Genomic DNA, 24,569 nt, shown 5'->3' with positions numbered 1-24,569 from the left:
ATAACTTAATTCTTTACACACTTCCAACCTTAAGAAAATCCCTTTCTGGAGTGCGTGTGTGTCGCATTCAGTTAAGTGTCCAAGGACTTCGGCTCAGGTCATGATCTCGTGATTCATGAGTTCAAGCCCTGCATCAGGCTCAGTGCTGACAGCTCAGAGCCTGGAGCCTGCTTCAGATTCTGTGTCTCCCTCTCTCTCTGCCCCTCCCCCACTTACACCCTGTCTCTCTCTCAATCTCTCTCTATCTCTCTATCAAAAAAAATAGACATTAAAAAAATTGTTTTAAAAAAGAAAGAAAATCCCTTTCTGCATAGCCATTTTAAACACAAAGTGGATAAAGAACTAGACTATGTGTTCTCTTTTACAAAAAGTGTTCCTCTGAACCTTAGGGTTCCTTGGAGGCAGTTCAGGGGCTGCCTCTATCCCAAGGGAGGTCAAGGGAGTTAGTAATAGGGCTGCTGAGATTATTGCTGCTTCCCTGCCATCACACAGGTTCTGCTTTTCTATGCTTTATAAATTGGGAATATGAGTAACAGTTTATGAAGACAAGATTTCCATGGCTAAGAAAAGTTTACAAATCTCAAGCAAAGGTATACTTAGAACCAAGATTTCTATGATAATATGACACAGATATCTGTTAGATAGGTTTATGCTGAGTTCAAAACTAAGCAGCACATTAGGCATTTTTAAATCATGGCCATGACCTGAGTAGAAATGATGCAGGAGTGGGAATCAGGAAACCTAGGGTCTGTATTCAATACTACTAGAAGCTGCATTGTCATGGTGGTTAAAGCACCCAGACTGGTGAGTGAGACCAAATATTCACGAACTGGTTCATTATTATCAAATGTTTCACTCTCCTACTACATCTTCTACACAGATCTGAGGATTCCTGTCTATAAGTGTGACTGTGATCTATTAGGGTCTATTTGACAGCCTGTTTTTTACTAAATAACCTACCTCCGGTTTTTCACACAGCACATTATGGAGAGGTTGATGAGATGATCATTTTTAATTTCTCAGAGTCGATCCAAAAGAATGATTGAGAAAGTTAAAACAGGAGAATTATAAAATAGAGTTACAAACAATAATCTGGGCAACACTGCTTATATTGACAAATTTAAAGAATGTTTATGAAAAGTCTGTAATAATAGAGAAATGTATGTTGTAATGCTAATTGAAAATATCACTGTAAGTTTGTATGAGATTATAATCATAGCTGCACAAAAGCTAAAAACTATTCCAAGGAAAAATTGGGAGGAAATACATCAAATTTTAGTGCTTTTTGGCTGACAAAACTGTGACATTTTTTTTTTTCCTTTCAAGAAGTGATTCTACAAATTCCCTTTAGCAGCTTATCTATTTTATGAATTAAAAAATACAAACTTAGGGGCACCTGGGTGGCTCAGTCAGTTGAGTATCCAACTCTTAGTTTTTGTTCAGGTGACAATCTCATGGCTGCATGGTTCGAGCCCCATGGTCAGGCTCTGTGCTGACAGTGTGTATCCTGCTAGAGACTTTTCCCTCTCTCTCTACCCCTCCCCCACTTGCACTCTCTTGGTCTCTCTTCAAGATACATAAATAAACTTAAAAAAAAAATACAAACTTAAATTTTAAAAGAAAATGAAATAAAGTAATTGTATTAGTTTCCAGGGCTTCCCTAACAAAATATCACAAACTCGATGGCTTAAAACAACAGAAATGTATTGTCTCACAATCTGAAGGCCGGAAGTCTGAAATCAAGGTATTGGTAGGCAACATTACCTCTGAAACCTGTAGGAGAGTCAGTCCTTCCCTGCACTCCTGGTAGTTTGCTGGCAATTTTTGGTGTTCGTTGGCTAACAGCTGCATAGGTCCAATCATGTGGCGTTCTCCTTGTCTGTGTCTTCACATGGCCAACTTCTCAAAAGGACTCCAGTCATATTGAATTAAGGGTCCACCCTATTCCAGGATGACAATATCTTAACTAATTATATCCTCAACCATCCTGCTTCCAAATAAGGACACAATCTGAGGTACTGGAGTTTAGGAATTCAACATATCTTTTTTGGGGAGAACATAATTCAACCTATAACAGTAATTTAATGATTTCGATGCTTCTTAGAGAAGTTGAAGACTATTATTCTTTCTTACCCTCATGTAGTGGTTTCCAGTTTAGCACATGGATGGTTTAGAAAAGCAGTGGTTTTGATAGTTTTTGCTGTGACTTCCTCACCGTCCCTCTTGCCATCCCTCTCCTTATCTAACATGTATTTATTAGGCATATACTGAGTTTGTAGCACTGTATTAAATCCATCAAAATTTTAAAAAATCACACAAAACTTTCTTCTAACCATTAGCTACAAGTTACTTTCATTTTTCAAATAGACTGACTTTATAATGAATGACTTCAGTTTGTAAGTCACCATAAAGAATTACCTTTAAGTTAGATCATAAAAACATTTCTTAGACCATTTTACAATTATATAACAGATGACTGGGGGAAAAGGCAGAAGAAAACTAAAGAAGAAATGGTCCAAATAGAAATTAATTTGCTTGTTGTAAAGCCAGAAGCAATACTTTTCAGCACTGAGTAATCTCCAGTTTGGCTGGGATATTTGTAAATTAGCTAAATGTTTTAAAATAGTGTCTTACTGGCTTTGAACTATTCTTTGTGACTTTTTCCCACTGCGTTGCTAGAAATAGCTTCTTGTTTTAAATTGAAATTTAAGCATGTTTATTTAATTTTTTGAAAGAACTCTGTCTTTTGCTAAGTTTGACAGAATTTCTTGATGTAATAATATAAATAAGGGAATGTAGTGTGGCATGGATAAAATGAGGATGACTTTCTTTATATTTTCTAAATATGATCATATTGCTTTTGGAAGCAAAACTATTTATTTCCCTTGTTACATCCATGCATTTATTTTAACGAGTATTTATGAGATTCAGTGACATATTCAAATCAGCATGTGTATTCCATTGTGTAGTTATTCCCTTTTATTTTCAATTTCTTGTTAGGAATGCTTTGTGTCTAAAAAGCTAAGGAAATTAAATGCAAGACTCTGTCAATACAATGAAACTTTACTATGTACAAGTCAGGAAATTAGAATATGTTGTTCCTCCAGCAGCTGGTATTGGGCTACTCTGAACATTGTAAGTCAGGAAAGTTAAAGTGGGGCAGTTTTTGCTCTCAAGGATTTTATCTGGATACGAAAGTATATCGCTTCTCCCCACTGAGTACACAGCTCTGAGGCCCCTGAATCCTCAACATTTTCTGCTCCCCACTCCCCTTCTCTACTCTGCAAGAAGGCAGCTACAAATCAGACTGATACACTACCTGTGATGATGTCACAGGGGTAGTGTGCAGAGGAATGTAGTAGCTCTCCCAGCACTGCTACTGGTAGTAATAATAGCCCTACTTTATCGGGTGTTCACCGTGTGCCAGGACTTTATCTACATTATTTAATCCTCAATGACCCTGAGTAGCAGACACTTTTGCTATCCCCATGTCGTAGAAGGAAAACCAAGATGTAGAAACATTAAGTGATTTGGCCCTGATTGCACATTTAGAATGTAGCAAATCCAGGATTAAAAACTAGATTCACATGGACAACTTATGCTTTTGACCAGTAAGTTTTAGGTAACTTACACATTTTTACCAAGTTTTGGAAGACTTAATTCTCTAATGCAAAAGAAACTTAAAAAAATTACCTTCTCTGATTACAAATATAATATGTATTCATTGAAGAAAATACGGGGAAATATAAAATAAAATACTAAAATACAAAATTAACCAATAATCCTTACCACTAATCATTAACACTGAATATATTTACTTTGTTTTTCTAAGCAAACACATGTGTGCGTGTGCATGTGTGTGGGAGTGTGTGTTTAATATAATCAGAATTGTACAGTCAGGTGACCTCCTTTTCACTTCATATATTAGGAACATCTCAACATCATTAAATATTCTGTTACAATCTAATTTTTAATGGCTGCATTGACTGTAATATAATTTATTTAACCAATCATGTGGTGCTGGGTACTTTGGTTATTTCTAATCAGTCACTATTTTAAATAGCACACATGCTAGGATTTCCTCAAGATAAATCCGTGGGAGTGGAATTGCAAAATCAAAGACTATGAACATTTTTAAAGTTCTTGGTATATTTTGTCACTCTCTAAAAAGGCTCTGCCAAATTATGAGATGGGAAGGTTTCAAAGTGGGTATTTCAAAAAAAAAACAAAAAACAAAAACAAAAAAAAACAAAAAAAAAACAAAGTGGGTATTTCAAGTTCTGATACAGGCTCTAGTACAGGAGGTATTGTGGGGAAATGTAGATCATCCATCACTTTTCAAGACATACCTTATGGGTAGCCATCTGATATCTCCCAGTGGGGTCCAAGGAGGACCCTCACTCTACAGAGAAGGGCTGGAACAGAGATGTACACTGCCTGTTCAAGGCTATGAGTTCAGTGGTCCCTAGAAAGCATGAAACTACTGCTTCTCAATAAATAAAGCAGTTGTAAAGATTGCAGGACATTTACTAGTTAACAAAGGGTTTTCCTGCTCAGTATTTCCTCTGATTTTTGTAACATCCTTGGAATGATACAGCTTTATGACTATTGGCATTTTTCAGAGAATGATGGTCATATTGAGGTGAGGGTACTGACTTATTCAGGGTCACACCACTTTATGCAGAGAAGCCTAGACCATGTCTAATTTGTCCTACTCTCCTACATCAGGCTGCCTCTCTCCAAGAGAAAATCCTTTATGTAAAAGATTCTGTCACGACAAGTGGAAGTAACTTGGTATTATATTAAGGAACCCTTGAACTTGCTCTACAAGTAATTATCTTTATTCTTCTACATTTGCTGGATTCCAGCCAATAGATGCTGCCCTAGACACAGATAGTTCTGAGCTTTTGGGCTAGCAATCTTGAGACACTAACAAGCCTGGTAAATGTGAGAAATGAGGGGAATGCACTTAGTTAACATGGGGTCTGAAAAAGGGCACTTTGTGTAATTACATGTCTGGTTACACATTCTTGACAACTATTTAGAGCTCTGAATGATGGTGCAAAAACAATGCCCAGTTTGTTGGTTTGAACAAGGGCAAACAGGCTCAACCCCAAGTGTGAATCTGTACACCATTTTGGAATGTCGAAACTGGAAAGCCAAGGATCATCATGTATCATGCACACTTAAATTCACTAAAAATGAAGAAAAACAAAACCTACTAAAAGAGAGTAGTCCCAGGTTTCCCAATATATTTCAGATGTATTTAATGTTACACGCACACACACGCACACGTTTTTAACTTTACAAAATACTCACTTCTCTTACACAGTATTAAACTGGGGCAGGAACTGAAAGTATGAGACAATTTGTAAAAGAAGTTAAGTTGTAGAGGCACCTGGTTGGCTCAGTTGATAGAGTATGCCACTCTTGATCTTGGGGTTGTGAGTTCAAGCCCCACATTAGGTGTAGAGATTACTTAAAAATAAAATATTTTTTAAAAAAGTAAGTTCTAGCTGTAGATTTGCAGGGACTTGGTTATTATGTGGGTTTAGGTGCCTCTGTGAATCTAAAATAACTGTGGTGGGCACCCAGGAGAAAATAGAGAATAACATGTTGAACCCTGAAACTGACTCTGATGGGGAAGATGAGTAAAAGTGTGGTTAACACAGGCTTTAATATTTTATGTTTTAATTTGCATGTTATAACATGTTCAGCATTAAAAATATCTTTTGCATGGTGTTCCTACATAGATAGCTCTAGAAAAAGCATGCAAAGATAGTAGTATTATAGCAAATCTGTTATCTTGACTTTTCTAATTCTAAACTGTGATGGGATTGTGCAACTTTTTTTTCATTTTATATCATGTGACACTACAGTGGTATGCTCACTCATTCTAAACTTAATAATAGTAAGCAGTCCATAACTTGATCTGGCTGGTTGGGTTGTATACAAATGTAAAAATTCATCTTAGTGTACACTTTAAGATTAGTGTGTGTTATATCTCAGTTTAAAACAAACACTGATGTGTTGGACAGGAATCAAAATGGTTAAGTAGAAAGAACCTCAAATTAAGGAGGATAGATCAGAGCTCTTTAGTCCAAGCTAATCAAAGCAATTAAGTGAAAATCAAGGGAGTTGTTAAAAACCCAAAAGTGGCAGGAAAGGTATGGAATCTGGACAAGACCATAAGATCCTTGCCACCAGTGTAAGGGAGATCCAATTATTAGGGGCAGTTGTCAGAAATAATTAACCTATTTCATGTACATACCCCAGTGAGTTGGCCCTGCTCTATAGATTGACCCCTTCAGTGTGGATGAATCCTCCCAACCACAGGTATGCAGTGGAGTTCTCTCCTTCCAAGGAAATTCCTAAGATGACAGATCACAATGCAGGGAGGAGGGCTTTTGGAAATTATTGTTGTCTTTGCGCTATTTCTGTAGAGATGTCAGAAGACATTGAAGTAAAAACGAAATCCCTCCCTTGCACACTCACCCATCATACCCTCCACTTTTCCAAAGGTGCCCATTTACAAATACCCAACCAGCTACCCCCAGCAAATATTCAGGGGACTACGCTGACTTTTGCTCAAAATAGTAATAATAAGCATTATTACTGTCTTTTACTGTAGAGGACTAAGAAAGAAAATAAATGACTGTCAGCAGTTCACATTGCACACTTGGTCAAAGCTGCTGGAGTATTCCATTTATATATTTATGAATAGACAAAGTGGCAATGGTTTGAAAATTATGCTTTCAAGAGCTTTGCCTCTGAAATATCTGAAGTGCCACCATTACCTATTTACCCCTATCTTAGTTTAGGCTGCTATAACCAAATACCACAAACTGGGTACCTTATAAACCACAGAAATTTTTTAGAACTTTATTTTTCACAGTTCTGGAGGCTGGAAGTCAGATTAGAGCACCAGCATGGTCAGGTTCCGATGAGGACCTTGTCTAGGTTGCAGACCACTGATTTCTCATTGTATCCTCAAAGCAGAAAGAGTAGAGAGAGCAGAAGCAAGCTCTGGCATGTCTTTTTGTAAAGGCACTGATCCCATTCATGAAGGCTTCACCCTCATGCCCTAATTGCCTTCCAAAGGCCCCACCTCCTAATACCATCACATTGGGCATTAGTATTTCAACACATGAATTTTGGAGGGCACATTCAGCCCATAGCAAGCCCTTAGGATGAGAATTGCTTTCCTTTATTCATCATTTTAAAAGTACATATATTACTGATGAGGAAAATATATTAAATTCCTAACATTTTAATACAGACTAATGTCTTAGATGATTTTCTATCTAGGAGAAAATAGACTACTTGATAGGAGAAAATAGACTACTTGACAACTCTGCATATTCAAGTTAAGTGAAAGGTGGATTGAGGGAAGAGAGCAAGTGAAACCCAAAAGGGAGAGTGTACCAAAAAATTCAAAAAGTAGTTAACTGATTTGGCCAAGCATCATAGTCTCCAGTGCGTGTGGACTATAAGACTTCTGATAAAGGTCCCTCACTCAAGCCTGTTGGAAGTGGCTATGAAGAAGCAATTTACCCACAAATGTATCTTTTTCCCTTTCCTTACTTTGTTTAAGGGACTAAAAATGTGTTTTTAAAATGAAGGACTGAATCGTTGGCTAAATGAAGAACTAAAGTTATATTTTATCCCTCCCTCCATTAAAGAAATAACTAAAATAGGAGCACCTGGGTGGCTCAGTCAGTTAAGCATCCGACTTTGGCTTAGGTCATGATCTCATGGTTCGTGAGTTCAAGCACCACATTAGGCTCTGTGCTGACAGCTCAGAGCCTGGGGCCTGCTTCGGATTCTGTGTCTACTACTCTCTCTGCCCTCTCCTGCTAGCACTCTGTCTCTATCTCTCTCAAAAATAAATAAACCTTAAAAAAATTTAAAAAAAGAAATAACTAAGACAGAACAATAGCAACACAAAAACACAAGAAAGAAAAATTTCATACTCCAGCAATTTTAGGAATTCCTAGAAGACAAAGGGTGAATAGGACTGAGTTGATGGCAAAACAAGAAAAGGAAAATCCTGTTTAAAATTCAGGGCCACATAAGCAATTCTAAAATTTCTCAACACTCAGCATAAATGAATACAAAGAACAAGCCTGGACTTTCAAACAGTTGTGAGGGTAGTAAGTTAAATAACTATATTTTGAGCAGTCTTTTCCCTTCCCCTTCTTTCACTGTACATCCAGTGGTGACAGCAATGTGTGTCCCTACGTTAAAACCTCTATAACTGCGTTCAAAAGAGAAATATTCATCATGTTGGGGTTAAAGAAGGAAACAGGTGGACTCTGAAGTGCTTCTAGATCTTCATAGGGACATTGGAGGACAGAAGAAAGAGGTAGAAAGAGTTGACTCCATATTTGCTTCCCAAGTACGAGAATCCTTCTCCTAAGTGGGAAATTTGGCATGGGGGACCACACAGGTAATGGGGCTAGGACTCAAGAGAACAAATGAGGGAGGGAGAAAGATCCAGAAGACAAGCTTCTTATGCCAACCTAATCCCAGATCCTGATCCTTCTTCACAATCAGAAGGAGGCAGACTATTCTAATCAAAACATTAAATGACAGATGAAGAGGTACTCTAAAATATGAATGCAAAAAGCCAAGATTAACCTAGTTATTTGTGGGGAAAAAAAAAACATTGAGAAAAGAAAGGCATCAGAATCACATTGAAGAAAAAAGAAAAAGACACAAACAAACCCCAAGTAAATAACCTTAACGTAGGAAAGGAAAAAGAAATACTTTATAAATTATATCCTCAGAGAAAATTTAAAGGTTTTCATGTCCTTAAGCTGATAAGAGTACATTTGCACATGTCAGTTATCCCAATAAATGTAGGTGGGTTAAAATTTATTTAATAAAGGACAAAGACTCCAATTACATTGAAGAAAAAAAATACCATTTACTAGTAATGTGGTAGTTAACAGCACAGACTCTGGATTTGAATCTTGACTTTAATACCTTGTAATAATTTATGAACTAAATATTAAATAATTGGGCTAAGTAGAAGAGTGGATTCAGCTGAAAGTATAAGATCAACCAAGAAATTCTCCCTCAATGTAGTTCTAAAGGATAAAGTAATGACAATGGTCAATTATGAGATACAAAGTACAAGGCATGGAAGACAGAGAATTGCACATTTTTCCTGCAGGAGTTCTAAAGGTAACTGAGACAAAAGAAAGGAAGAAATATTCAGAAAAATAATTGAAGAAAATTTCCCAGAAGTGATGGAAAATATGAATTTTCAGATTTAAGAGTCCACTTTGTATTGAGCAAGAAAAAAAGGAAAAATAATCCAGAAAAGTCATCTTAAAATTTTAAAATTCCAAGAATAAGGAGAAATTCCTAAAACTTCTAGAAATAAAACAGGTTATCTATAAAGGAATGAAACTCAAATCAACATTAGAAACAATAGACATGGGGTACAGGGGGATATTGGCCAAAAATTAAAAACTAACTTCAAAATTCCAAATTAAAATTACTTCCAACTTTAAATTTTATGCCTAGCCAAGCTAATGTGCAAGTGGGAGGTCAAAATAAAGACATTTTAAGATTGAGAAAGTCTGTATTCCACAGGTCTTAGAAAGATAATATTGAAGAATATACATCAGCAAAAGAAAAGTTTTTATAGATGCAGAAGATAAAAGATGCTGTATCAAACAGCTCAAAAATTTCAGTAGATTGTAACAGTAAACATTAATTTCCAGCTCACATTTCATGATGGTCATAGCTTGGGTATGACTCTATTTCAGGCTGTGGGTGTGTTCCATGTTTTTTCTCATTCTAGTACCTACAATTAGGGAGCAGCCTTATCTGAGATGCGTCTGTATTCATGGCCGAGGGAAAAGGAGAGAGAGGCCACAAATATTCAATTGGCTAAAACCCAACATCAGAGATGGAAAAGAAAGTGAATTTTTACTAATAATATTATTTTTATAGTAATTTACTGAACATAGTAAGATTTCATACATGTTAAAGATGATGGGTTGAAATTCCCCTGTTAAAGGACAAAGGCACTAATGGATTTTAAAAATCTAGATCACTAGTATTACAGTGATTAGTACACTAGTACAGGCTATGGATTTCCATCTTGGGTACACTGCTTAGTAGGTACATGTAAAGTGAACATAAGAATAGTGTATACCACTTATTTCATAGTATTGTCATGCATATTAAATGAGATAAAGCATGTATAATATCTGTACCCCAATACATGTATAATATATTTAAAGTGCCTAAAAAGTAGTGTGCTCAATAAATATTAGCTCTTATTATTACTGTAAGAGACACCTGGAACAAAACAACAGATTTAAAGTTGGAAAATACAAGAACAGTACAAAAAACAAGATAGGGCAAGCAAATACTAGTGAAAATAAATGGGGAATATTGAGTTAAATATGATGGATTAAAGATGCTGCCACTTCCAACTAAAAACCCACTAAAGTAATAGTAAAGGGAACTTTTTAATTTTTTTTAATTTTTTTTTAACGTTTATTTATTTTTGAGACAGAGAGAGACAGAGCATGAACGGGGGAGGGTCAGAGAGAGAGGGAGACACAGAATCGGAAGCAGGCTTCAGGCTCTGAGCAGTCAGCACAGAGCCCCACGTGGGGCTCGAACTCAGGGACTGCGAGATCATGACCTGAGCTGAAGTCGGACGCTCAACCGACTGAGCCACCCAGGCTCCCCTAAAGGGAACTTTTTAAATATATAGACATAGATCTGTAAAGACAAAGTCATGAAGCAACATCTTGGGGAAAGGAAAGCAGTTAGACATCTAATTGGTAAATGATTAAAAAAACAAAAACAAAACAAAAAACAAAACAAAAAACTCATGCCTGTTCGGCAGTGGGGGAAGAACCCAGAAGTAGACAACTTTGTACCACAGACACAGAGTATCAGGAAGGCTCAAAAGTAGGAGTCACCAGCACCAGTCTGACTATGGAAGGTGGGGTATTGTAAGGGTAAAAATAGGATTATTGATTGAAGTTTATCTATAGTGTAGTTAGATCTCCAACTATACTTCCCACCTCTACATAATGCTAGAGCAAGAATGAACTAGAGTAAGCCTGGACTCAGGGCTTAGGTAAGGAATGAGGAACCACACTAAGTACAGTAAGCTTAAGGGAAATGCTACCATAAGGTAGTATAAAGTGAAAGCCCCTGGTCTCCTTCCTCCATTTGGCTCCAAGAATGCTCGTACTCTGTACTATTACACAGGCGTGACTAGTCAGGAATCTGATTAGTCTAAGAGAAAGACTTTCAGATATTGATGGTGGGGGTCCTCCAACTACACTGCCCAGACAGATCTCCTTAATAGCATACCCACTAGGAAACAAGCCACACCCACACATAGGGGCCTTGCAAGTAAACTGTTAAGTGACTTGCTCTTGATTATGAAAGATCATCTAAGGATTACCAGATATTCCAAGAAAGCCTCCACATATAAGCAGAAAACAAATCAAAAATCAACAAGAGAAAAATGAAATTTGGGGGAGACAGAAATATTGGAGAAGTACAAGAAACTTAGGAAGCAAAACAAAGCAATGTTTCCAGAGAAGTAAAAGAAGATAATTGTATCTATGAAAACAAGAAACCAAGAGACTACAAACAAGGGAACATTCAAAAGTTGTCTTGGAAGTTAAAATAATAGCACATATGAAAAAATGAAAGAATAAGAAGATAAATTTGAAAAAGTCTCCGAGAAAGTAGAAGTAATGATGAGCATGAGTAAGAAAAAGGATGAAAATGAACTAGAAATGATAGAGGATCAATGCATCAGTCTAGCAGTTTCATTTTCCTGAGAAATTGGAGTTTCCAAGAGAAAATGAAGGAAAAGAAATTATCAAATTATCAACTCAAAAAAGATCCCCCTGAAATAAATGACATGAATTTCTAGATGGAAAGCATCAACTAATGCCCAGAACAGTGGATGAAAAGAGATTCATACCAAAGCAACTCTTAGTGAAATTTCAGAGTACTCAGTACAAAAGAAAGATCCTAAAAGATTTCAGGAAACAAAACAGGCCACAAAGGAGTGAGAATCACACTGGCATCACATATCTCAACAGCAAGTCTAGAAACTAGCAATGCTTTCAAAATCCTGAAGAAAAATGATTTTCAACCTAGAGTTCTACACATACCCCCCAAACTATCAATCAAATACAAGAGTAGAATAAAGACATTTTCTGACAGGTTACCCTTATGTCTCCTGTCCTAAGAAGCTTTGGATATGGTCCACCAAAATAAGGGAGTAAAAAAATTGATTAATTAATTAATTAATTAATTTTTAAAAAGGAAAGGGAAGGGAAAGAGGAAAGGGAAACAAAAGGAGGGAATAATGAATTAAATTGGTAATAAAAACACGGGAGAATGATCAAGGGAATGCTCAGGGTGAAGATACAGAGAAGTCCAAGGAGGACAGCAATGCAGCAGGTCTTGAGATCAACCAATGGCACAAAAGGGCAGAGAGAAGACTGTGATGTGGATGGGAGATGTACACTCCTGGTGAAAAGTTAGGAATGAATTAGTGATAGGTACTTAACCAAGCAAAGAGGGAAATTTATTAACTCCAGGGAAAATAAAAAGTTATACTTAGAAGGATATATAATCACAGTATACTAAATAACTTTCATAGGCATCATAATGAATATTGGATATTGATGTAACCAAAAATTATAACTGTTTTGGGAGGATGTGGTGAATGGAAATGGGAATGTGATGGAGTCATGTAAGGGAGCTAAATAGTAACATTCTACAACAGGAAACAGATAAAACCTAAAACTAAAAAACCAAGAGATAGCAGTGGGGAAAGTTATTACTTAGAAATGTGGAAGCAATTATCAGAAGAACAATGAAAGTAATAAGTAGTTGTCTCAACAGAGAGAAAATCAGAGTGGGAGGTGTGAGTCAAGGAGTTCATTTTACTATAAGTCTTCTAAAATTACTGTAAAACCATATACTCATTTAAATGAAAAGCTATACAGGTTAAAAAAGACAATAAGTATGGCAATATTAATACCAGACAAAATAGGATTTAAGACTAAAGTATTAGATGGAATGAGAAAAGATATTTCATAATGGTAAAAAGCACTATCTGCCAAGAAAACATATTGTCATAAATCTTTGCTCTCTTAATAACACAACCTTAATATGTATGCAAATATGCAAAAAAAATGAAAATCCAAAATCTTGGTGGAACATTTTAAGATACTTTTCTCAGAAATTGAAATATTAAACAGACAAAAAAAGTCTGTATTTCTGTGGGAGATTTGAATAGTAGAATTAACTACTAACACACATATATATATTTACACATACATGCGTGTTTGTTCACATGCATTCTTTTCTGTTAACCTCAGAATACCACTGTGAATCAGACCACATGGAAAATCTCAATACAGTTTAAAATGTACAAATCAGGGGCACCTGAGTGGCTCAGCTGGTTAAGCCTCCGACTCTTGATTTCAGCTCTGGTCATGATCTTGAAATCAAGCCCCATGTCCAGCCTCAGGCTGGGCCTGGAGCCTGCTTGATATTCTGTCTCCTCTTCTCCCTCTGCCCCTACCCCACTCATGCATGCGCATGCATGCATGTGTGCAAGCTCTCTCTCAAAAAATAAATAAAATAAGAAGTACAAATTATATGTACAGGATACATTCTCTGGCTGTAAGGCAGTAAAATTAGAAATGAGCGATAACAAAAGGGTAGCCAAAAAAAATCAGTTTGTTGTAACATTGTTTAAAATGTTTAACCCCTAATGTAAAAAAATAAATTTTCACTGAAATTGTGAATTATTTTCAAATAAAGGACAGCAGGGGGACTACACAACAAAAATAGGAAGTTAAAAAGGACAATGAAATAATTCTTGAAAAAGAAACTTGTGAATTTAATAGGAAGAATTAATTGGAAAGGAAAAAAACATATTTCATCAATAGAAGCAAAAGCTAGTTCTTGGAAGGAAGAGGGGTAAAGAAACAATAAAATAGATAAGCTTTTGGCAAGCTTGTACAATTAAAAGAGAAAGATAAATAAAATTAAGGAAAAGATAAAACTAGAAATTCATACCAACAAATTTAATCATCTAGAGAAAGGGAAAATATTCTAGGAAAATATAAATTACCAAAAATGACCTTTTTTTAAAACAAAAACACTTTATATGGGTTAAAAATTTTTATTGCGATAAAACATAGATAACACAAAATGTGTCATTTTTACCATCTTAAGCATATAATTCAGAGGCATTAATTATATTCATATTGTTATGCAACCCTCATCACTGTGTTTCCAAATCTTTTCCATCACCCCAAGCAGAAACTCTGTAACCAGTAAATAACTCCCCATTCCCCCTCTCTCCTAGCCCCTGGTATCCTCTAATCTGCTTTCTGTCTCAGAATTTGCCTCTTCTAGATATTTCATAAGAGTAGAATCAGACACTATTTGCTTCTTTGTGACTGACTTCATTTAGCATACTTTCAAGGTTCATCCATGTTGTAGCATGTATCACAACCTCATTGTTTCTTTAATGGGTGAGTATCTCATTGTATGTATATACTGCATTTTGTTTATTCATTTATATATTGATGGACACTTGGGTTGTTTCCACATTTTGGCTATTATGAATAATGTTGCAATGAATATGGGAGCCAGAATGACTTTTAAAAAGCTAGAAAACAAAATAGACTAGTCACTATAGAAGAAATTAAAGTTACTGAAAGACTAATCTTTAAAAAGCAATTTGTGGGGCGCCTGGGTGGCGCAGTCGGTTAAGCGTTCGACTTCAGCCAGGTCACGATCTCACAGTCCGTGAGTTCGAGCCCCGCATCAGGCTCTGGGCTGATGGCTCGGAGCCTGGAGCCTGTTTCCGATTCTGTGTCTCCCTCTCTCTCTGCCCCTCCCCCATTCATGCTCTGTCTCTCTCTGTCCCAAAAATAAATAAAAAACGTTGAAAAAAAATTTTAAAAAATAAAAAATAAAAAGCAATTTGTCTCAGGGGTACCTGGGTGGCTCAGTTAGCATCTGACTCTTAATTTCAGCTCAGGTCATGATCCCGGGGTTGTGGAATCAAGCCCTGCATTGGGCTCCATGCTAAGCAAGAAGCCTACTTGGGATTCTCTCTCCCTCTCTCTCTACCCCTCCTTGCCTCTCAAAATAAATAAATAAAACATTAGAAAATGAAAAAGTAATTTGTCTCAGTTACAGCAAAATTTTCTCAGATCTTTAGGACATTTAAAGGTTCCAGAGGTAGCAAAAGAAAGTTTCTTAAGTCATCTACGAAGCTAATATAAACCTGATTGGACAGAACTTAAACAATAAATAATGAAGTATAAAAGAACATCATTTTAAAATATAGATGCAAAAGTACTAACAAATGGAGTTTACCAGTGTATTTAAAGGTTAATTCTAAAGTATTTGACTAAGTAGGGTTTATTCTAGAAACATAAGGCTAGTTCAATATTAAGAAATCCATTATTAGGGCCCCTGGGTGGCCCAGTCGGTTAAGGGTACAACTCTTGGTTTCAGCTCAGGTCATGATCTCACAGTTGGTGAGTTTGAGACCCATGTTGGACTCTGTGCTGACAGCATGGAGCCTGCCTGTAGTTCTTTCTCTCCCTCTCTCCCTGCCCCTCCCCTGCTCGCTCGCTCTCTCTCTCTCAAAATAAATAAACTTAAAAAAAATTTTTTTAAATCCATTATTATAATACATTCTAGTTCCATCCACATCACTGCAAATAAGTCAATCAGAGAAAGACAAATACCATATGATTTCACTCATATGTGGAATTTACGAAACAAAACAGATGAACACATGGGAAGGGGAAAAAAAGAAAAGAGAGGGAAACAAACCACAAGAGACTCTTAACAATAGAGAACAAACTGAGGATTGATGGAGGTAGGTGGGTGGGGGCTGGGCTAGATGGGTGATAGGTACTAAGAAGGGTACCTATGTTGATCACTAGGTGTTGTATGTAAGTGATGAATCACTGAATTCTACTCCTGAAACCAATATTGCACTGTTAACTAAAATTTAAGTTAAAAAAAAAACAAACCTGAATCTATGAGGAATCAGCTTTTTATCCTTATAATAATGATACTTTTAAAAGTCTGTTTCTTGGGGCATCTGGGTGGCTCAGTCGGTCAAGCATCCGACTCTTGATTTCAACTCGGGTCATGTTCTCATAGTTCCTGGGTTTGTGTCCTGCATCGGGCTCCACACTGGCAGTGCAAAGCCTGCTTGGGATTCTCTCTCTCCCTCTCTCTCTGCCCTTCCCCTGCTCTCTCTTTATCTTAAAATAAATAAACTTTAAAAAAATGTCTATTTCTTCTGTAAATATATAAAATGCTAATGTGAGGCTCAGTTTTTGTTTTCAACTGAATAAAAGCATGGAAAAAAGATAACCATGCATGGAAAATTAAAAAAAAAGATTATTATAATTCAACATTTACGATTTAAAGAAAAAACCCAATGTAATTGTTTCAAATGTAAAACAATATTTTGTTTAAATTTCAACATCACTTTTGAGCAAATTAGAGAAAGAAAGAAATTTCCTTCAGTAAACATTATATGTAATGGTGAGATAATAGTATACCCTTTAAAAAGTCAGGAAGATACAGGGACACTAGTTACCACTACAATTTAATATCCTATTGGATATTCCAATAAATTAAGCCAGGAAAGAAAGTAAGGGATAAAGATACCAGGAGCAAAAAAGGAAAAATTATCTGTTTGGAGACGGTATGATGGTCTATCTAGAAAATCCCAGAGAATCAGTAGAAAAACTGCTAAAACAGAAAGGGTTCAGTAAGAGAGCAATGCACAAAAATCCATGGTTTCCTGTATACACGTTAAGTAATTTAAAAATCCATGGGAAGAAAACTCATGTTAGCAACAACAAATGCCTTAGAATTGACTAATAATGAAATGAAAACAGCATAAAACTTTTTAAAAAGTAAAAAATAAAACACCTAAGTAAATGAAACAGCAAATCTTGTTCTTAAACCAAGGGATTCAGTATTTTTAAGATGTAAGTGTTCCCATTTGTCTGAGTTCAAAATAATTCCAAAAAAATTTCAGGCTGGCCATTTACGTGAAACTTGGCAAACTGATTCTGAAGTGCATCAGGAAGAGGAAACAAGAACAAAAAAAAAAAATATTGAAAAATAAGGACAATGAAAGGGGAATTTCCCTGATTGATGGCAAAATAGACTGCAAAACCATAACATTTAAGGCAGGATGACAGTCATGTAGGGCTAAATAGAAAAAAAAAAAAAAACATCTGTTTATAGATGGAAATTTATTTTAAGGACCAACGTGACATTTCAAATTGCGGGGGGGAAAATGATAAGGACATTTGCTATCCATTGGGGGAAATAAGATCACTACTTCACATCATACATAAAAATAAGTTTCAGATGAATTAAAGTTTTAAAGTAAAAACTCTGAGTTTATTAGAAGAAAATAATGAAGAATGTTTTTATCATCTAACTACAAGAACAGACTTCCTAAGCAATTCAAAAAACCAGACCTGCTCCCTGAAGTCAGGCAGCAGTCCCTGGAAGGGCCAAGACCTAGCACTGGAGATTGTCCTGGAGGAACCTCCCTGGCTTTGTTCAAGAGTCCACCTTGACCCAGGCAATGGAAACAACCCAGGATGCACACTCACCCATGTGTGCCCACTTCTGTCACTTCTAAGCTGTGTTTCCCCAGCCTGGAAGGTCCCCTAAGGAACCTACCTGAGGCCCACTGGAGAAAGGTAAAACCAGACAGAATAAAGAACTCAGTGGCTTGTGAAAACTAGTGGTATACAACATATTATCATAGCAAGCACTATCCATAGAACATGCTGTGATGATGGAATTATTCAGTATCTCCACTATCCAGTTCCATAGTCATTAGCCTTATGTGGCTATTAAACGTTTGAAATGCAACTAGTGTAACAGAGGAACTGAATTTTTTATTTTATTGTATTTTAGTTGAGTTTAAATATAAATAGCCACATGTGACTAGTAGTTAATATAGGTTTTTTTTTTTTTAATTTTTTTTTTTCAACGTTTTTTATTTATTTTTGGGACAGAGAGAGACAGAGCATGAACGGGGGAGGGGCAGAGAGAGAGGGAGACACAGAATCGGAAACAGGCTCCAGGCTCCGAGCCATCAGCCCAGAGCCTGACGCGGGGCTCGAACTCACAGACCGCGAGATCGTGACCTGGCTGAAGTCGGACGCTTAACCGACTGCGCCACCCAGGCGCCCCTTAATATAGGTTTTAACCTATATCAATTTCAGCCTAACCTCCTGGGACTTCACTATGGGCCAAGGGAGAGATGAGTACAGGCCAGGATTATTGGGGCTGGAACCAAGAGAACCTACAAAGAGGTTGTATTAGCTTCCAGAACAAATTACCACAAATTTAGTAACTTGAAACAACACAAATGTATTATCTTACAATTCTGGAGTCCAAATTCAAGGTAAGGTAGGCAAGACTGGATTCTTATGGAGACTCTAGGGGAGAATCCATTCCTTGCCCTTTCTGGCTTCTAGAGGCTGCCTCCATTCTTTGGTTCATCGTCCTGTCCTCCATCATCAAAGCCAACAGTTTAGCATCTTCAAATTTTCTCTTTCTGTCATCACATCATCTTCTCTGACTCTAACCCTCCTGCCTCCCTCTTATAAGGACTCTTGTAATTACATTGGGTCCATTGAGATAATCCAGGATAAAATCCTTATCTCAGATTCCTTAATTTGAATCTGAAAGTCTCTTTTGCCATGTTAGGTGACAAATACACAAGTTCTAGGAAGTAGGATAAGGACATCTTTGGGGGACCATTATTGAGACCATTATTGAGATGACCAACATTTTCCAATCCATAAGATCTAGGCTAATGACATCACCCCTAGAAGCTGACCTGGAGGTGGGCTCAACCACAGAAGCCTCTCCGTGTTAGAGCACTTTTCACCTTCATGCTGGACATGGCTTATTAGATTCAGCTCATGGGGGGGAAGACTATTAGGCCCAGCAAAGAGAATCAGGGCTCCCACCAGAGGCACTGAGATTGGGGCAGAGCTCCAGTTCTTCTGGGTGATAGCCTGGCTGCGGCCTGGGGAGATGAGAGAAATCACATCCAGGGTGTAGAATAGGGAAGGTGGGGGTGTCAGTAAGTAGAAGCCTGCACATTATCTTCTGGACATTGGAGAGGTATTGACTGTTTTTTGAGCCAGGAAGTTATATAAACAGAGCAATGTTTAAAGAAGATTAAGCTGGAAGTTGTGTGCAAGTGGGGCCAGAGGGAGGGGGTGGGAAACTGGTGAATAAATACAGGCATGTAATGATTAGTTTCAGAGGGAGCAGTGGGAATGGAGAGGGAAGAAAATATGTGCAAGAAACATTCTGTCAAAGAGAAAAATGCACTAAAAATACACTGCTGAGCTAAATCAAAAATGGCAGCAACATCTTAAATCATTTTGAAAAAAATTGTTTCCGTTTTTATTGGTTTATACTTTCAAAGTATTTGTGTAATTGTTGAGTCTGTTAAATGGTTTTATTAATGCCTACAGCTGCCATCATACAATATATATTTAGCAGGTATACGATGAAATCTTACTATATTCACTAAGTCTTTTTTAGATCATTAAAAAATCAGTCAGGTATTTGAAAAAGCATAATGTCACAGATATTTAAATTAGCACATGTAAGACATGTGGCTCAGGACTGCTCCTCCAATTGTAGCAACAGATAGATGTATTTTCACTATAGGAAGTTTTGACATTTACTACCTTTCACCTTTTAAAAAAATGAGGCTTGCTTTAACTTACCAGATGGCCCTCTCTCTGTGGCTTGCCTGCCATCTGGAATTTGTTTTGATAAATCCAAACATTAGGGATATGTTATCTTCCCGGCTAAATATAACATTTAGTTCACTCGCCTGGCAACCTATGCATTTCTTCCACACACTAAAAAAGATAGCACTGTAGCTATAGCATGGTCACTGGGTGTAAACTGCCAAAGAGAAACCAATCTGCCTTTAGTGACCTGTGAAACGACTTTGAAGGAGGAACCAGAGATAGGTGGGAGTCCTTGAACTTGTGGGTGGCTGTGTCCGGTGGGATCAGGGCATTTTACATGCATCACATCCTGTATTATTCAATGTGCTCATATCTCTGGACACCAAAGATGTCCAGAAGCCTATACCTTTTTTTCTTTGCTTTAGAAAATTCCCATTTTTAAGGTTATATACATACATTAAAAAGTGGAATTATTTAAAAAAATAAAAAGTGAAATCATCGTACAACCTTGTAACAAAAGCAGGAGTCCCGATGCCAGCCTCCCCAACCTTGATTACCACTTCAAGAGGTTCCCAGTTCCAATTAGTTTGGCTGTTTATTTTTATTTTTGTCTCCATATTTTTAAAATAACTTGCATATGGTACTGTTTGTTTATTTTTTTGCTTCGATGTTATCTTTTGTCTGTCTTCTGTGGAAGAGAATAATTCACTCACATACATTACACTTTCCCTCCCCATATAAATACATTCTGCTTTAAAAAATTTTTTTTAATGTTTATTTATTTTTGAGAAAGTGAGAGACAGAGCACAAGTGGGGGAGGGGCAGAGAGAGAAGGAGACACAGAATCTGAGGCAGACTCTGAGCTGTCAGGACAGAGCCCGACTCAGGGCTCAAATTCACAGACTGCAAGATCATGACCTGAGCCGAAGTTGGAGGCTTAAACAACTAAGATACCCAGGCGCCCCTGCTTTGTCTTTTTTTTAAGTGGGTTCCATGCTCAGCGTGGGGATTAAACTCATGAGCCTGAGATCAAGACCGAAGTGGAGATCAATAGACGCTTAACTGACTGAGCCATCTTGGTGCCCCTATTCTGCTTTTGCATGCAGTACAAATCAGTATCTAGTATTGATATTACTATGACTTTGGAAATATTACTGAAAGCTTAGCCATGTCATGACATAGCCATGTCATGTGCTATAATTATCTATATTTTCTTTCTCACTCAATCTTTTTTTTTTTGCTTTCTTAAGAGAATAGCAGCTTTAATTTTTCTTTTTAGATTTTTATGTGCCAATCACTAATGTCCCAAAATGTAAATTTCCTCTCAATATATTTATTTTTTGTTATTTATTTTTATTTTTCAATATGTTTAAATATAATAGGTAATTTATTAATTTCATTTTTTGCCCTGGGGTCCCCCCTCCTATAACCCTCTGTCCTCCTGTCTCAACTTGAACTGGTAACACTCCAGGCCTGCTGCTCTGAAGTCACAACAGGATATCCCCAACCATCAGTGTGGGGACAAGACACCCTTTTCTTTCATCTGGGTTGGAGTACCTATTCCTGGATCCCATCTTTGCCTGTGCTCGGATCATTCCCTCATTTCCATAGAGCACAGCATTCCTTAACAAACAAACAATAACAAAAACACCCATGGGAGGTGAAAAGTAAGACCAAGTTTTAGAAATTTTATTCTAGCCTCACCCTCCAGTGACATTTGCTAGAATTTTGATTTTGAAATAATTTCCCATAGAATTTTTAAGGTGTATTATCACTGTCACTTATGAAGAGTCTGAGCTTCTCTGATTCCTAGTCTATTCCTAAGGCTTTGACAGTGCCTTTTTTTTTTTTTTTAAGCGTGAGAGAGAGAAAGAGAGAAAGAGAGAGAGCAATACAGGAATGGAAAAAGAATCTTAAGCAGGCTCCGCACCCAGCACAGAGCCCTCCATGGGGCTTGATCCCATGAGCCTGGGGTCATGATCTGAGCCAAAATCACAAGCCCAACACTTAATGAACTGAGCCAACCAGGTATGCCCCCCCACCCCGGCCTTTGTGTAAATCACTGGAAGACTTTAAGATGTTCTGTTGTCCTTGCTGCTCTGCAATTTCATGTGGCCTATGTACTGCTGTTCCTCCATTGCTCTGGACACTTGGTGAACCCTCCCTACCGGTATAGACACATCTTTCCATTCTAGGAAATTGTTTCATATGACTGGTTTATTTCCTTTCCTTCCTTTCTCTGTTCATTCTTGAATTCCTTTCTGGATATCAGATCATCTTGATTTATTTGCTAATATTTGAAATATTTTTCCAACTTTTTAAATTTTTCTCTCTGTTCTATGCCTATGATATTAACTAACATTATTTTCTAACCCTTTTATTGAATTCTACATATCTGCTCTCATATGTTTTTTATTATTATTACTGTTTTATTTGAGAGAGAGTGTGCAAGCTGGGGAGAGGGGCAGAAGGAGAGAGAGAATCTTAAGCAGGCTCCATACTCAGTGCAGAGCCCAACATGGCACTGGATCCAGTGACCCTGGGATCATGGCCGAAGCTGAAATCAAAGAGTCACATGCTCAATCGACTGAGCCACCCAGGCACCCCTCTGTTCTCATATCTTTAATTCCTAAGAGCTCTCTTCTTTTTCATTTTTATGTATTTATTTCTTTGAAGGAGAGAGAGAGAGAGAGAGAGAGAGAGAGAGAGAGAGAGAGAGAATCCTAAGCAGGCTCCACACCCAGTGTGGAGCTGGATGCAGGGCTCCATCCCACAACCATGAGACCATGACTTGAGCCAAAAGCAAGAGTCAGGCACTCAACTGGCTGAACCACCCAGGCACCCCTAAGAGCTCCCTTCTTAAAAATTTATTTTATAACCTCTTGTTCTTATCTCTTGGATGTATGCCTTTAGTTATCTCTGTAAGGATATTAATTATATATGTTTTCTTGTGTTCTTTGCCTATATCTCCCCAACTCCCACCTGACATTTCTTTTGTTTTGACCCTTGTAGTTAATATTGGAAGGCTTTTTCAAATGTCTGGCGACCCATTTACAATTAGGAGTGGAAATCCTATGTGGGGATGTGGTGCTTGTTGATTGGTGGATTTCATTGTTGGGTGATCTGGCTGATATGTTTCATTGGGAAATCTCCAAATGTACATAGGAGGATAATTCCTCCTTCTCTTCTTAGGAGATATAAGCCTGGCTATCTGTGTCCTTGGAGTCAAATTGGAGAATGGGTGAGAGATGTCATTCTCTCAAGAGTTGACCTTCATTTAGTCCCCTCTTTTCAGTATGGTAACACCATTCTCCACCATTCCTGCTGTCCTTAGGGCCAGAGTCTCTCTAGCTCCTCCTCTTCAGAGAGTGAACCTTATCCCACCGTGTGTTGGGGTAGTTGCCTGGTTGCTTAGGATACAGGGGAAATTCAAGTGTAACTAGCTCTCAAAGCCACTTAAACCATATATACCTATTTTTAGTCTGACTTGGACTCCCACTTTGAAAGGTACTAATGCCTCTAATTCTTGAGTCTTTCTAGCTTTCTACTGGAAATCAGTCTACTTCTGAATTTCTTCCTCTGCTAGTTTAGATTTTAGGCTTCTCAAGGGTGCTGTGTTAGCACAATCCCATATAATTTCCAGGCTCCAAACTTGTGTTACTGTCATTTCTTCTCTTGTTCTGTGTCCTTGTAGGTTTCTTTCTTTCTTCCTTTCCTTCTTCCTTTCTTCCTCCCTCTTTCTTTCTTTCTTTCTTTCTTTCTTTCTTTCTTTCTTTATTTCTTTCTTTCTTTCTTTTTTTCAACTCATGTCTGTTATTGAAGATTTTGGAGAGAGTGAAGGCAAATACATGACTCAGTCTACCATATTTAACTAGATATTCCTCTAAAGGACTTTCTAAATGGATCAGAAATTTTGGTAATGAGAAAGGTATTTAAACATGGGTGTCAAATGACAGAAAAAAACCACCTTGGATGTGAGTGACTGAGGAGGGATATGATGGTCACATCACAAAGGTGGTCAGGCTTCAGCACTCACAATCTGCAGGGTGCCAACTGGGGTTGAGTTGGGGGTTTGAATAGGGAACACTGAAGTAGTGTATGGAAAGAATTCTGATTCTGGGTCAGATTTCTTCTTGTTACTAACTAGTTTATGAATTTCATTGATTCCCAATTTGTTGCAAATGGAGGAAGGAGAAAGACATGTAGCTTCCATTTTCTTTTGCTTCTTTCATTTAAAAAAATATGTTTATTTATTTTGAGAGAGAGAACACGCATGAGCGGGGGAGGGGCAGACAGAGTGGGGAGAGAGGGATCCCAAGGAGGTTCCATGCTGTCAGCACAGAGCTCCACACGGGCTCAAACTCACAAACTGCAAGATCATGACCTGAGCCAAAATCAAGAATCAGACGCTTAACTGAGCCACCCAGGACCCCCACTTCTTTCATTCTTAACAACATGGGTTCATAGATGGATGGGTGAGACATCCTTGTGTATGTATTAGGGAAATTCTTACTACAGCATTGCTTAGGAAGACACAAAGTAGTTAGAATATGGAGCAGCTAAAAACTGCCATGAGTTACAAATTGTAACACATTACTTCCATAACTTCTTGCAAATAGTTTTACCCAAGTTTATCAAAACTCTTGATAAATAAAATAAATCCACATATTGATTTTCCTTATTTGGTACAGGTAGATCTGAACATGAAGCCTTTTGTGTGTGTGAGTACCCTAACAAGGAAGGGCCTTGTGCTCCAGCTCT

General features: G+C 37.4%; 1 protein-coding gene across 3 annotated transcripts in view; it reads left to right on the top strand.

The window, feature by feature from the left end:
• RFX8 (regulatory factor X8) overlaps positions 1 to 24,569 on the top strand; it is a 259,279-nt gene that overhangs the window by 5,911 nt on the left and 228,799 nt on the right. The gene's annotated exons all lie outside the window — the stretch shown is intronic.

This window comes from Neofelis nebulosa, chromosome 9 (genome assembly GCF_028018385.1).
Source record: "Neofelis nebulosa isolate mNeoNeb1 chromosome 9, mNeoNeb1.pri, whole genome shotgun sequence".
In the NCBI taxonomy this organism is placed as follows: Eukaryota; Metazoa; Chordata; class Mammalia; order Carnivora; family Felidae; genus Neofelis; species Neofelis nebulosa.
This window is presented reverse-complemented; position numbering and strand designations above follow the sequence as displayed.